At 42.2% G+C, this 15,717-nt stretch overlaps 1 protein-coding gene and 1 long non-coding RNA gene across 3 annotated transcripts in view; one reads left to right on the forward strand and one right to left on the reverse strand.

The window, feature by feature from the left end:
• Window positions 1-3,848: 3,848 nt before the first annotated feature.
• Window positions 3,849-10,299, reverse strand: LOC129328891 (uncharacterized). Of its 2 annotated transcripts, XR_008596905.1 has the most exons (4): window positions 10,213-10,297; window positions 9,259-9,417; window positions 4,418-4,460; window positions 3,849-4,206 (listed from the first exon to the last, which is right to left on the reverse strand). It is a non-coding gene; the product is annotated as an uncharacterized LOC129328891 (long non-coding RNA). The 2 variants fall into 2 exon arrangements; XR_008596906.1 differs by lacking the exon at window positions 9,259-9,417 and having other exon boundaries at window positions 10,213-10,299.
• A 50-nt stretch (window positions 10,300-10,349) lies between these two features.
• ARIH2 (ariadne RBR E3 ubiquitin protein ligase 2) overlaps window positions 10,350-15,717 on the forward strand; it is a 43,133-nt gene continuing 37,765 nt past the window's right edge. The window contains exon 1 of the mRNA XM_054976020.1: window positions 10,350-10,514. The gene's annotated coding sequence lies outside the window, so the exon portion shown is untranslated. The remainder of the gene's footprint in view (window positions 10,515-15,717) is intronic.

Consider the following 15,717-nt stretch of genomic DNA (forward strand, 5'->3'; position numbering starts at 1 on the left):
TTTATTTACCGTAGAGTAGCAACACCCGCCCTTGGTTTCCGGTGCACAGACGAGAGAGTTAATTTGAATTTCACGCCAGTTGCATGTCGTGACTCTTGTACCCTGGGACATCTTTTAAAATAATTTTTAAAAATTCTTCATAGCTATTTTTTTTATTTATAGAATGTAAAATATAAGCATTATATTGTTTTACTGCATTATTCTCTAATATTGTGCTCCAGTTTTGTTGCATTGTTTTTAGTTGTGTCAGCTATCTTGAGTCTTAGTGAGAAAGGTGGACTATACAGGAAGGAAGTAGAACCCACTGTGTGTACCTGCTAAAGTGAGTTCTAATCCACAAAAGTTTATGTATTTTGAAAATTTTTAAATTGAGCCCCAAAGCTAGCATAGTTGAGACGACATGGATTTAAAGTGCCAATTGCAGCAAACTCCTCTTACTCTCTTAGATCGTTGCATTTTGAACCAATGGAAGTTTCCAGGCTGTGTTCAAAAGCAGCCCTACATACATCACAATTGTCTGATCTGGGCATTTATGATAGTGGATGGATGTGCTTTGGCTGCCTCCCTGGAATGAAATGGGAAGAGAGAGAACAGGGTACCATAGGGTACCATAGGAATCAAAGTCAGTACAAAACAGTGGCTCTAAGGCCCATTCCAGCCGATCCAGAAGGATACTATGGTCAGTTAAATAATAATAATATTATATATTATTTGTTTATTATTATTATAAATGAAAACTACCAAGGAGTGCAGAAGAACTAGCAGGGATGCACTTCATTGACCAGCATAGATCATCCATTGAACACCTCTTCCCTTTAGCTTCAGCAGCACACTTTTTAAAAAATCGTTGGTGAGTTCTCAAAGCAATATTCTGATGCAAGACTATGGACAAAGGAGACCAAAGCCCTGGTGCATGTGCGAATCCCTGCAAATGCATCTCTGGAACGTTTGGTATCCAGCACTTTCAGCAAGAAGCCCAAGGCAGTAAACATGACATTACCCATTCTATCCTTACAATAGTATGGTTAGGCTGAGAGATCCTGATAAACCCAATATCGATCAGTGAGCTTCATGGCAGAGGGGAGATTTTTTTGGTCTAAATTACTCACTGGCTCTATGTCTATTGGATAGCTCTGAATCTAGGACTCACTTTTTTATCTTCATCCCCAGCCATAACAGGTGTGACAGTTTATAAAGTTTTTTAATGTAATGATCCTGAGAGTCTCTTCTTCGATTGAAGCCATAGAGTTGGGGAGTGTATATGAAATCTGCTTTCCTTCCATGATATTTAAATGTGTTGAATACCAGTCTCAGCATGAGAAAAATTATCAAATGTCCATTACTTGTGCAAGACAAAAAGGTTAGACACTTCAGCTTTCTTCCTGTTTCAGTTCCCAGTAAAGGACTGTCATTGGCTTCTGTGATATATCACTACCCATGTGAAAAAAATGAGCTCACTCTTCTACTTAAATAAACAGCAGATCCCAGAGTCAGAATCCTGACAAATTCCAACTATTTGTTGGCTGGCAATGACAACAGAGGAAGAAATATGGTGAGGAAGGGTTCTAAAGACTATCATGGGTATCTGCTGCTAAAAGGCCTTAAGGTTGCCAGAAAGGGAAGGATTGGCTTTGCTTGGTTGACTTCCAGCTAGATGTAGTTCCAGCTAAATGTAATGGTTAAAGCATCTAGGAGACCCAAGTTAAATCCCTACTCTGCCATGAAGCTCACTTTCATGGGCCAGTCACTTAACCTCAGCCTAACCTACCTCACAAGATTGTTGTTGTGAGAGCAAAATGAATGAGGGGAGATCAATGTACACCACCATGAGCTCTTTGGAGGAAGGGCAGATTTTTTTTAATGTAGTAAATGAGCAGGATTGAGGATAGGGCTCAATTTAGGCCTGGGCTCAACCCCAGCATCTGCTTGCAACATTTGCATGTATTTATTTAGATATTTATACACTGGTTTCCTCTGCAATCGGGACTCATATCAGCTTATATCATTGCTTAGCCTTGGATCATCTAAAGCAGGCATAAATAGGAGGCTTTCTGAATATGTACAGTGCTCTTCCTTCATTACTGAACAACCACAACCAATGCACAGATACCATTTTATGATCCGGGTACAGACTTTCCAGGACAGAGCTTGTGGCTTCCCAGCATTGCACATGTTCTCTTTTTTGAAATAACCCATGTCAAAATATTCATGATAACTTGTTTTATAAGTGAGACTGGTGTGTCTCCAAAGGTTTCCTCTCTGATGTTTTTCCACCTATGAGTGCTAGGCTACACTCTCCAGCTGTGATATGGTTTTGTTGTGTCTTATTCCCAGGAGTCAATAAGGTGCTGCTTACAGGCTCTGAAACGGATATGCTGTCATGACTTGGTACAAAGAGAGGGTATGTTTTCTCCCCTTACCTCTGGAATCTCTGTTGAGAAATGGAGGGAAGCATGAGACTCCTCAGACCTGGCTTTCAAAACAAAGCTGAGCAGCTGGGAGGCTCCCCAGTTGCCATTCCACAGTTTATCTCATCCATGTCACATTGGTAGTTGGTAACAGCAGGAGGATCTGAGCGTGGGCAAAACCCCATCTGCTCTCTTTTCTCTCCCTAGATTTCCAGGAAATGTTCCTCCCAGCAGCTGATATTGCTGCAGCCCACAGCTTTTAGAGGGATGTCCCTGTAATGAGCAAATAGTCTGCTTCCAAGCACTGAGCTGTAGGTACAAATGGCTTTGCTCAGCATGCTAAAAAAAAGATGATTAGAGATTATTGAATTAAATATAAAAGAAGACAATGAAAGTTTAGTTAAAAGAGGGGATTTTGACAGCTAGGTGCAATTCACGCCTTATTTTTAGTGGGTTTTTTCCCCACTGCAGTAGCTATTTCAAAGGCAAAGGTGGATAAAGACTTCAGATGTTACCAGTAGAGCCAAATCTTATTTGGGAAGGGGCCACAATCCTATCAACATATCAGTATGAAAGGAAGAGCATGGAAATGTATGTTGTCCTAATAATTTTAATGTTATGCAAATAGGATGTTTTTGTAAGTGAATAGGATTGTTATCTGGTGCAATGTTTATTGTAGGCGTTGTCTTGCTTTTACAGCATTCTACCTTTGTAATCCACTTTCTGCACGGTTTTGGGTGTATCTTGCCTTCGTTTGTTGTTAACATTGTTTTCTAATTCTGTGGATTGCAGTGCAGTCCTATTGCATGCTTCACTGAATGTCTTACGTTGTCTGATAGCATTGTCTTGATATTCTGTAATCTGCCTGGAGTCCCAGCAAGAAAGGCTGGGACTCCAGGCGGATTATTTAATTTATTTATTTATAATAAATAAAGTAAATAAATAATAAAGGACTAAGGTGATCACATTAATACACCCCAGTGGAGATTATTGTAAAGTCAGAACAAAAAATATCTAAACAATGGATAAACATCCATTTGGTGGATGGTCAACCTGCTGCACATTTTTGGTTGAAGGCACAGCTAGCAGGGTTTCATGCTCGCCTGGACAGAAACAGTGCAATCCTAACCCCCCAAGCTGCGCCATCGCTCGTGCACCAGTGTAAATGGGGCAGCACTGGACGGCACCCTAATGACTTTCACAGGATAGTCCCACCAGTGCCCGAGCGTGGCAAGGCGAAATGTAGCGGCCCCTGGGAGGTCCCGCCCACTGTTCCCGACAACCCCGCTCACACCAGCCAATGGCCACACCGAATGGGGTCTGCTTGATACATTTGTAGGGATGTGGGAGTGGAAATGTGTGATGGGGGTGTTGGGGGAGGGGCTAAGGACAAAGTCAGGCATGCAAACACAGAATTTTGTTGTTTTTCAACTGGTTTTATTAAACTGGAAAAAGCGCCCTTGTTTCTAGGCTGGAAAGGGAGCCAAGGCGTTTCGTACAGCCCTCCTTCTTGCTCCCAGGGGCGAGGCTGAGATGTGGACTGCGGTGAGATATTGCTTCCTGGGCTGGATCTGCATGTCACTCGCAGAGGGTTGGGGGGGGGCGGGGAGGAGCGGACATGCTCGGGACATGCCTGCAAGAAAAAGACACACATGTGGGCTTTGCCTCGGTCCACGGCCAAGGCAAACCCCACACTCCAATATCTGAGAAGATGCACATAGTAGAGAGCGGCAGTGGCAGCGATCAGCTGATGCGAGACCGTCTGGCGAGGATGCATTCTGCCTTGGGGTGCTTTTACCTTTAAGGGAGGAAACGAGCTGGTAGTTACAAACACCTGGTCAAGAGTAGTTTTCGGGGCAACTGCCTCTGGGGTGGGCAGGGGCAGCCACCATCCCCCCGTCCCCTGCCGAGCCTTACCTGAAGAGGCTAGTGGTCAGATGGGTTCAGGGGATGGGGCGGTTAGTACTAATCAGCGGGACGGGTTCACCGTCGCCCCATCTCCTCCTTACCTGTCAGCGCTCCCTCACTTCTGGAACTCCAGAGTCAGGACACCTGCAATGAAACAGGAGTGGCTGCTGTTAGTTAGCCAGACATTCTGGACTTTGCCCTTCTTCCCTTCAGCGAGTGCACAGTTCTCCAACTTTTCTCACAAAGTCCCCAAAGTGCACTCAGTGCCTGCCACCGTGAGCACCCTCTCCCCCGCCTCCTGTTCAAAGTGGCCACGGCAAACAGCAAACGGGCAGAGCTTCCCGCCATGTGCTCACTTACCTGAAGAGTGTGGACGGCCCTGGCCAGATGTTTTATAGGGTGCTTTTGCGGGTGATTGGGTGCGGGGAGGAGGGCTCGTCCACATCGGGGGCGTACACTGATTGGTCCCCAGGATAGTTCCCATCCTATGCACCTTTGGGCCACGGGGGCGGGGCAGAGCACTCGGAGAGGGGGGCCGAGTTTTCGCCATTCAATGGGCGCCTATGGGCTACACCTTCTTCTTTCGTGGCGTAGCTCTTTTGCGCTGCTGTGGGCATTCCCGCTTGTGGAAGGGCTTAGGGAGCAAACTAACTCTGGCCCCGCCCTCCTCCCCGCCCCCTCTTGCGCTGACGCGGGGCTCTATGCCGCTTCTCTGCCTCTGCCCGGCCGCCTCTTGCTTGAGCTGGTGCCAGCCCGCCAGTGCTGCAGCGCCTCGTGCCACCGCCGACGGAAGGCTATTTACACGCACATAAGAGTCAGTTGCATCGTCGCAAGCCTTAGTTCGGTTCCTAGTCACTTTCCCCGCCCCCGTTAGGATTGCACTGAAACAGGTGGATCCACAGTTCTCCCTATGGTATACTCAACCCTAAACTCCTACTTGCCTTTCCCACGTTGCACTCAGGTTCCACACCATAGTAAGATGGATAGCTTTATTTCGTACATTGGACTTGACTTAATTTAAAAATGTAGAAAATATTACATGAGGTTGTCTTTTAGTTCATAATCAAAGAGCTGAATGCCCTTAACGTTGTAAACTTCTGCCCTCCTCTTCTTAGTCCCTTGCCTCCCAAAATATCACACCCTGATTTTCAATATTCTCCATCTGTGCAAGTGATATCAGTTTCATGGGCCTGGACCAACCAAGCACCTGAAGGAAAATTGGGAAGCTTGTCCTAAAATTGTAAGTGACATAAATAAAATTGTCTTTTTTCCACAGAGAGGTCTCTTTGTATTGCAAACACCTCTGTGCCAAGCCTCTGTTTTCAAAGTAAACTGTGAAAATAATGAATGTGACTGTGTAATTGAAAATGTAAGTGACGTCTCTAAAAAGGCTGTATGATACTACCTCCATGGTTTCCACTTATGATTCCTTCCAGTTATGATGCCTGTTGCCCAAGTATCTATCCCTGCCATCACATATTATCTGTTTAAAAACACACAAACACAAAACCTAATCCAAATAATGGGGATAGGGGAGTGCCCTTAAAAATATCTGATCAGACTACATATTGCAACTGGAGCAAATCTGGGGAGTAAGGAACAAATTGGCATTGATGATATTGTAATTGTTTCTTTCTAAAAGCAAATTCAAATTTTGGCACAGAACTTGATTCTGTTTCTTAATATTATGAATACCCTCATAGATTACATTCTAAGTATTATCTGTGTCCAGAAGACAGAGAAAAGTGCAGTGTATGAATGTGCTGTGCTGACATTAGTTGGCTGGCTCTCCTTATCAAATGACAGCTGCTTATTATTTCCAAACTTGCTTTCAGGATTAACCCAGAATAGCATATTGCATTTGTCCAGACCGGAAAGAATGAATCAAAAGTTTATGAGAACTCTTCCTCCATCTAGTGGCACACCCTTTGCAGCTTGTGGTTGACCTGGCAATAGCGGAATACAAATTTGAAATTTTTGTGCTTCAAAGTGCCAGATTTTGCCTCTGTCAATGATTATTACTGAGGCACCTTTAATTTTCTGTCCAGTTAACTTATGCCTTCTGGCATGCTAGAGAACTTCAGCTGCTGGAGCTGTCAAATTAAAATGGGGAACCAACAGGTATCTTAGGTAGCTTAAAGGTTACCAAAAACGTCTATAGGAGTGCCAGGATTCAAAAAGAAGTAGCTACGTTAACAAAGCTTGTCTAAAACACATTCAGGTAGCTAAAAGCTCAGCAACAGAACTGTTGCGCTAGTTCAGGTCTGAAACAAACTGATAATATTTCCAGATGACTTATATGGAGAAACTCTACTTAGGATTTCACTGTTAGCCATGTTAGTCTGTAGCAACAAAATAAGAGTCCAGTGTCTCTTTAAACACTATCAAAATTTATTCCAGCATAAATTTTCACAACTCACAAAATCTTGTGCTGAAATAAATTTTGATAGTTTTAAAGTTGCCACTGTATCCTTGATTTATTAAACTGATGCTAAGATCTTCTTCCCAAGCCATGTTCTCTTGGTCCCTGCTTAGAGCGGTGAGGCATGTGGCAACCTGAGAGACAAGGGTTTTTTGGTAGTAGCACCTTGCATTTGGAATGCTCTCAACCATGAGGGTCACCAGGTGCTTCTTTGCTGTCATTAGGTGCCAGGTGAAAATGTGTTTTCACCTAGGCTTTTAAGGGATTCCATATTTAAAATCTGTTTTTGTGGTCTGCTTCTAATCTAAGGGCTGTTTTATGAATACCATTTTAGGCTGCTGGTTATTTTATATTGTTTTTATGCCCCTGGCTTGTTTTATGATTGATAAATCTTATATTAGTTTTATGATTTTGGTATTGTTTCTGTTTTGTGAGTTGCCTCCAGAAGGTCTCTAGAGAAGCAACATATACATTATCTAAATAAATAAAAACAGCAGTTATAAAGCTTCCTGCCCTTAGTGAGAAACCAAAAGATTTTGTAAGGGGCTTAGATCCACCAGAGTTTTTCCATAGGGGAAAGGATTGCCTGCAGAGTGTGACTTTAACCCCGCTCCCACAGCAGCCCAATATTCCCTCCTAAATCCTGCTCCTGGGGGACTGGAGACCCCCAGAAACAAGATTTCTGGGGACATTCCAGACTGCTGCAAGAGAGGAGAGACAACAGTCACATTCTTGGGGGGCAGGGAAATTCCTCCCAGCTGTGGAAAAACTGGTAGATCCAAAGCAAAGAGTCTGGAGCATTTTATGGAATGCATTCTTATCTTGTGTGGGGCACCAGCCACAACTTCTGAGCTTAATTTTGGCCTAACCAAACTTGAGAGTTTGCTGTGTGGCTGAGCATTCCAGAGAATATCAGCAATGGTGGACGAGCAGCCTTCCTAAGCATCTGACCTGCTGTGTAAAGTTGGAGTGGCAGGAACAGGCACTAAAATATTTTTGGAGGGAAAACTCTCACTCAGCCCAATGTCACTGTCCTCACAATGGTAGCATGTATTGATTCTAGGATTAACTGAGGACTACTGCCCATATCACACCAAGTACAGCTGTGAAAGAGGCCAAAGAAATATTTATTGTTTTGCCAGTGCTTGGCACTGTTAACAGTTAACCAGTAGCCACCCTTGAGGCAAATCATTATGGTATACCTGAGGTGCCCTCTCCCTTCCCTTGGTAAAACCCATTTGTATACTTTTCCGCCCTTACTATCAAGGAGGAGGACAGAGATTGAAAACAACATGAAAAACATTTAATTTACAGTGAGGGGAAAGTAAATGGGGGATGTTCGGGACCAACTTCATACAAATGTAGCCTATTGAGAGATGGAGATACAGTTACTGAAGGGAGAACCCAGCAACTGCCAGACTATTGTGGGCTCTAAAAGTTATTTTCTTTCATGGGTTTCCTAATTGTTTAAATTATTTGAGAGCCCTTTTAAACAGCAGACCCCATCCTGCCCCATAGTTTCCAAATAATCCTGAGAACCATAAACTAATGTAGGCTAGGCCACCACACTAAATAACCCATCTTCATCTCAAAAGATGAGCAAGATCCCCACTCTGTTTAAAGAACTTCTACATCTGATTTCCACCTCAATTTTTCCTCTTCCCTTAACTCCTTTACTTCCCTTTTCCCTCCAAGGGTTCTGAGGGCCCTAACTGGCTATTGCTGGCTTCCTCTCCTGATCACCAAGGTACAAATAGGACTGACAGGCATGAAAAAGAGGGTGGACTTATCTTTCTCCACCATATCATTTCCAATCCTCTCATCATCTTTTTGGGGAGTCCAGGAATTTTTTACCTGTGAAGTTTTGACAGTGGCTTAAGGCTCATGCCTTCTTAATTGCAGCCCATTTTTTTTTAACTGGACTTCTTGAGGATGTACATAAAGCTCACTTCAACACCGCTGTTATTCTTCCACATGGCATCTAAGACCTTTTTTTGCTTTATAGGGCCTTCCAGTGATTGTTGGTCATTGTTCCAGAGTTCTGTATTGGATTTTAGAGTTGCAAACTTCCAAGCAAAGCTTGAAGATCTCTGAGAACAAGTGATCTCCAGACTACACAGATCAGTTTCCCTGGAGAAAGTGGCAGCTTTGTAGGATGGACTGTATGGCATGACATCCCCACTGAGCTCCTTTCCTCCCCAGGCTCAGCCCCCAAATCTCCAGAACTTTCCAAACTCAGAGGTAGCAGCCCTAGTTTTAATATTATTGCTCAATTGTAGGGTATGATTGAGTCTTTTTTATAGTATGATTGTCTTAACTGATTATAAAGCACAGTGGAAGTGTGGAAAAACATTTTAATAAAGAAAAAATAAAATAGCAGTGTTAATAGAAATAAACAGTAGTCTTGTGCCCCCTTAAAAAAATAACCAAATGTTATTTTATATTGACATGAGCTTGGATCCAGCAGAGAGATTTCTGCAAACAGGTGATTTTTGCTGATTTCTCCGTCTTGTAACTGACCTCCAGCTGCCATGCCAAGCTCTTCCTGGAAGTCTCCGTTCACCTAAGAGTAGCATTTCAGGGGGCATTTCAGGCTACATTGGGATGGGGGAGACAGAAATCTCTTCTGTGTATAGACATCTCTGTTGGGTCCAAGCCATGGTCTCTTTTTCTTTCTTACTGGAGCAAAACAGTAACAAAAAGTGAGACAACTGGTTTGAATTGCACGAGGAAGAGGCTGCAGTTACTAACAAAGTATTGAACGACACAACACATATTGTTAGTTTATTTTTCTTAGTTCTTAGGTGCAAGTATTAGATCTTAATGCTGATATTTATATTCGGGTCCAATAGCATCTTAAAGACCAAAAAGGTTTCCAATACTGAGTATTAATAAATTCAGGTTTTTTCGCAAAAGAAAAAAAGACGAATACATTTAAAGTGCGACTAGCCTCGTATTATTTTTGTTGCAATGGACTGGGCTACATCTCCGGAGTTACTATTTTAACAGAAGTACCAGACCGCCCCCCGCCCCGGCAGTTCTTTCAGGACTCCTCATCAGGCCCTGAGGATTATTTTCAGGGCTATTTCAGCGGAAACTGGCCGGCTTAAAAAGCTCTTGTGTCGAGAACTAAGCGATCTTTTTCCGCTGGGAAGCGCTGCTGGTCTAATTACAGCTGGGACGCGTGACCTCTCCCTCACCCATAGAACTCGGCCACTTAGTAGGAGGAATTGAAACGGACTCATCCAAGCGGCTTGAAATAATATTATGGTCGCCTTTCCATTCTTCTCTGCTATCCTTTGCTGCCATTTATCGCTCACTTTAATGTTGTTTACAAAAAAGGGGAAGCTAGTCTCATACCACCTCGGCACCTATCCCAGGTAATGGTTTAATCTAAAACCTCGTTCTCACTCCCCCCTATCTGAAAGTGGTTTGCGCCAACAGTTCTTTTGCTGCCCGCCAGCCTTTTCTCACCTCCCCCTTTAACAGCTCCTCGTGCGCGACTGACGTTCTATCCTTCGTCAGCTTCCTCGCCCCTCCACTTTTCCCTCTATCCCGGCGGCGGAAGTGACGCCTTGAAGGAGGCTACGGCTTCCGGTGCGCAGCCCACAGTGGCCCGGCTAGAGATGGAGGAGCCTGCGGGGAGCTGATTTTTCTCCCCCCACCTCGACTCTTCGGCAGCTCCTCCGGCTTCAGGTCCTGGCCCTGTTGAAGACCCTTCTGTCCCTTGGCATCTCGGGGGCTTCGGCCTCCATACCGTCCTATCTGCACTCCGGGTGAGCGCTGAAGAAGAGGGGGAGAGGAAAGGGCCTTGTTTACATAGAGGGGGAGGACAGAGAAGATGCTCCCCCTTCCTCAGAATGGGTGGCTGTAATTAAGAATCAAAGCACGTTGTAGGGATGGTCACTTTCTCTCTAGACCCAAGTGTGTGGCAGGAAGGGGAGAGGGGCCTGTCGACCCCCCTCCCCTGTCAGTGCCAGTGTGGTGTAGGGGCTTCTTATTGGGCTTGAACCCTTGAAGCTGCCTTATACCGAGTCAGACCTTTGGTCTGTCAAGGTCAGCGTTGCCTTCTGTGGTTGGCAACGATATTCCACGGTCTAGGGTAAAGGTCTTTCACATAATCTGCTACCTAATGGTTTTAAATGGAAATGTTAGGGATTGATTTTGGGACTCTGTTAGACATTCTGCTACTGTATCATAGTTCCTTCCCCCAATTTGTACGATCAGATTCTCTCCCTGCACTGACCTATAAATGAAATTCTCTGTCTTGGGCAACTCATTGTCTCTCAGTCCAACTTGTTAAAGAAAATTTGTCTTGTGAGGTCTTCTGAGCTTCTTGGAGGGGAAAGGTGGTAAATTCTAGAAGTGGGTGGAGAATACTGGCACTGAAGGTGCTGTTTTCTATCCTGTACTCCCTGAATGTGATAGGTCAATGCTACCTCCTGATGTAGGCACAGAATGATCTCTTGTATTATAACTTAAGTAACAGGTGTTGCATGTGCTTGTTGACTAGAAGCATGTAAGTAGTTAGTTGTGTGTAAGTTGTAAACTGCTGTGGGAACTGGACAATTGAGGGATTTACAATCTGCAAAGAACAATCAAGTTGGTGCAAAACCAAGATTATATTATGCCACTGATTTAAGACTGACTCAAATTACACAAAATGTTGAGCAAGTGTTTTGAGAACTGTGTACTGACAGAAGAGGTCTTTGAGGGTTAGGAAATAAACACCTGGCCACAGAGTGGGGTGAATGGAAAGGTGAGGATTTTGGCTACTATTCTATGTATGCAGGCAACAGTGGGGAGGGGGGAGAGGCATTGTAGACGTGATAACGAAATTTGTCCAGCCTGATGCACTGATCTGCCCTCTTTCTTAATCATCTTTTCTATCTCTTCTTCCTCATGCTCTCCTTTTGGAGACTGTTTGCACTGTTCGGACCCTAATTTGCACTCTTAATTAACTGCCTTGCCTTCTTATCCCATGTTCACAGCCTGCCCCTTAAAGCTATTTCTGCACTGAGGGCCTGTGTAATATTTTATTTCTAGCTAAACTGGCAACTTTATTTTCCTTGTGGAAGCTAGGCTGCTAAATATAGACAGGTTTGCTACCTGAACAATTGGAAGATTTGTGACATTCTCTCTGCTTTTGAACAGCTCATCCTGTCAATGTAACAGGTTTCATTGAACAGATATATTTGGGGGAGAGAGATCTTCCAATTGACAAGGAGCCCCGTAGGGACAGGGACAGGGACAGCCCTTCTAGTTTTGTGCTGAAGTGAATATTTTTTTTAATGTATATGATTATATCCACCACTTATCTGCTGTCCAGTAATGGATAGCTAGGTATGAAGGCATGCTGTGTCCACACATAAGTATTACATTCCTCACACAATAACTGACACTTCTTTACTCATCATCACCATTGTTTGGGTTCACTGTATAAAATATAGTATGTGGGCACAGTATTGGTTGTTAAACTCATCTTAGACCATTTGAGCTTTAAAAGTATCTAAAGGACTGCTTGCACCCCTGTAAGCCTATGAACTTGCTTGTCTGTTAAGTCTTTAGTCAGATTACTCCCCCTCTTTTTTCTGCTCTCTTTAGACATTTCTTGTACTGGCTTTTACTGATTTTATTGATACGAGTTTTTAAGAGATGACGTTAAGGCTGATGACTTGTTTGTGTTGTTTTAGTACAACTGGCAGATAAATATTATACACACAAAAATAATGAGAGCTAGTGTAGTAGAGTAGCTAGTGTGGTGGACTAATTAGGAGTAGAAATAATTAAAGATAATCATTTAATAAACCCTTATTGCTACATATCCTGCTTTTTTGGAGTAAAATGCTTAGATTTTGAAGTATCTTTTTGCTAGGAGATAAGGGCTGTTAAGCTTTGATATTTCAATACTTGTTCTGCTCTAGTATTTACATACTTGTTCTTCCATTTAATTAACACTCTTTCTTCCTCCCACATATTTTCATGTCATCTACTTCCTCTGACAATTGCCCTCCCCGCCTTCCCACAAACGTTTGTGTTTGCCTTTGAAAAGTGGCTATGAGGTGGGCTGTTCAGCAATATGTTGGGATTGCAGGACTACTCTTGCAATTTTTATAGTGCTGTTCTTGATTATGAAAATCAACATTCCACTAAAGCATTGCATGCTTGAATAGCACTACCTCACATGTTCTCATATTTTAGTCCAGTAGTTTATACTGCAACAAGTAGTAATAAAATCTAATAATAGGCCATTCAGCTATGTCTCCAGATGAATGTTCACTGCTATGAGGAAAGAGACATGTGCATGAACTTAATGTAATGTTATTCACTGTGGATCTCAGTGTAACTTTCTAACAGTGTAATCCTGTGTAAAATGTAATTTTGATGTAAATCCATTGAAATTAGTGGGCTTAGATTGGAGAATTTGTGAATAGGATTGCACTGTAACTCTCCCATAAACAAGGGGCATTTTAAAAGTTAGATGAAAAATGGTTCTTGGAAATGGTCTCTATAGTGCAGTTGAAATATATTGTGGAGATAGGGTGGGGTTTTTTCCTCATTTGAGAGTGACTTTATTCTTACTGACCTGGTCAGGTACTTGGGATAAACAAGCTGGGGAGGGTAACTGATAGTGGAAGCAGGGGGAAAGCCTGGATGAGTAGACTTCTAGGCTGATTGTCCCGCCAAATATCTATATGAATCCAGTACATTTTGGACATTTGAGGAAATTCTGCTATGGAACGATTATTAGGGGTCAATAATCTCAATGTATTTAGCTTCTGATCCTCATTTCCTACTGCTAGAGAAAAATAACAGAAGTTATAGCAGGACTTCAGAGAAATTGCAAATGTTTTTGAGTGAACCACAGATTTTATTTTTATTTACAAAATTTATATCCTGCCTTTCTGCTCAATCTGGGTCACCAAAGCAAAACTTTATAAAACCTATAAAAACAAAAATTAAAATACATATAAAAACCTCACACCAGCAATTAAAACATAGGGCAGGAAGGAGAAGTCATTGAGGGAACTCCATACAAAACTGCTCACTGGTGGAGGACAGTGATAGAAGGGAGCAGACAAATGTCTCTGTGGTGGGCGTTCCACAATTTCAGTGCCATGACCAAGAATACCTTCTCTCAGGTTGCCATCCATGTAACCTCAAGGCAGGGGCACCCAAAGCAGGTCCTCACTGGATATTCTTAGTGGCCAGGTAGGTTCTTAGGGGAGTAAGCAATCCTCTTTTCTAAACAGTGAATTAAATGTAATTGCCATCTGTGCTGAAATTTTTGCATGTTCTGTAGTAAATGCATTTGATGTCAGAGTTAAGAGAACCTTTTTTTAACCAAGTTGCTAAAAAAAAAACATGATAGCTGACTCTGAAGATGTCGGTGCATCAGGAAACAAAAGGTGGGGAGGAGAGACAAAGGTTGTACATAGCTACGTACAATTGGACAAGATAAATAGAATAGAATCTGGCTTGCATGAAAAAAAATCCTGCCCTCTCTTTATAACTAAGTGGATGTATTATGTTCAACATAAAATAATACAACTCAAAAGTTGGAACATACATTGAATAAATAACAAAATGGGTTTAATTTGATTTATGTCTTATGGGAATTTTTATCCTATCTTTCTGTTTGTCTGAGTACTCATGGAAGCTGATAATTGTTTTTATCGAGTCATGATATTTTATCAATCTGCAAAAAGCTGAATTAAAAACACCATGGATTTTTGAAGTATTGGACTTTTAAATTATATTCTAGGATGATAAACACCAGAAAGGCATTTGCCTTGAGTCACTGTAATAGTTCAACTTATTATACATCTTGATGAAATTTGTTGGGAAATATCTCTTGATGTTCTGTGCCCTTTTGGTCATACTCATTCATTTACATTATCTGCAGCACATGTATCTCATTAGTTATTTATGCTGCATGTACTTATGTATATGCAGGTTAGCTATACCACAGTATTTGTAGTAATTTGAATATAAATATTTTCTTTTTTATCGTATGTAATAAAAAACTTTATTAAAATTACTTATTACCAAAAACATAATACCAGCATTACTGTGTTGCTGTAAATATGCCCCTACCGGGTAGTTTCTACATTGTATTATTTATTGCATGTCCCAGCGGTTGATTATATTGACTTATACTACGTAACCCGCCTTGAGTCTTTTTGAGAAAGGTGGATTATAAGTAATGCAAATAAAAGTAATAAATTTTTCTTAATCTTCCAGAGTCAGCTTTTCCTTTGAGTCTCTCCCATATAAAATCACTCCATGATTGGTTCAAGTAGGCAAGCCCCAAATCAATAAGAGGTAATTGAATTCTGTAGAGAAAGGCAGTCTATAAATGCTGTATAACAAATGTATATAGAATAGTCATCCTGTGCCACTTCATGACATTACTGAGTCTCATCAATGATTTCCTAGCCTTGTTGGTAAAAAGATAGCGGCTTTTGCTGGCTAAAGCCATTAATTGCTTATATTATTGATGAGCAGCTTATAGAATGTATCATTTGAAGTAGTCATTCAGTAACTAGATGTCAGTCTTGCTGTCATTTGTCTTGATAATACCTGTATGCTTTGAAATAAGTTTTAGAGGCAAAATAGTAAGATGGCCTACTTTTACACTTTCCAACTTTTGGATGCTGGGTGTGTGTGCATGTGTTATTAGCTCATGATGGTTTGCCTTTCAGCCTCTGGCATCTAAATTGGGTTAAACATGAGCACACTTCTCAGCTTTGCCATTGAACTATTGTCATTTCAGCCAATTTGCTTCCTCTTTCTGAGACAGACAAAAGTGCCTCTCACGAAGGTCATGAGAACTTGAGTTGCATACTTTGAAGGTATGAGGTGCCACAGTTACAGCACAGTGTTTGTTGAGTGCCATTAGTTACACAGTCACAGTTCTCATCAAGAAAGATTGCTTTCTTGGTAAGATGTGGTGAGAAAGTTGTGGGATGGCAAACT

Source organism: Eublepharis macularius, chromosome 4 (assembly GCF_028583425.1).
Source record: "Eublepharis macularius isolate TG4126 chromosome 4, MPM_Emac_v1.0, whole genome shotgun sequence".
Lineage (NCBI taxonomy): Eukaryota > Metazoa > Chordata > Lepidosauria > Squamata > Eublepharidae > Eublepharis > Eublepharis macularius.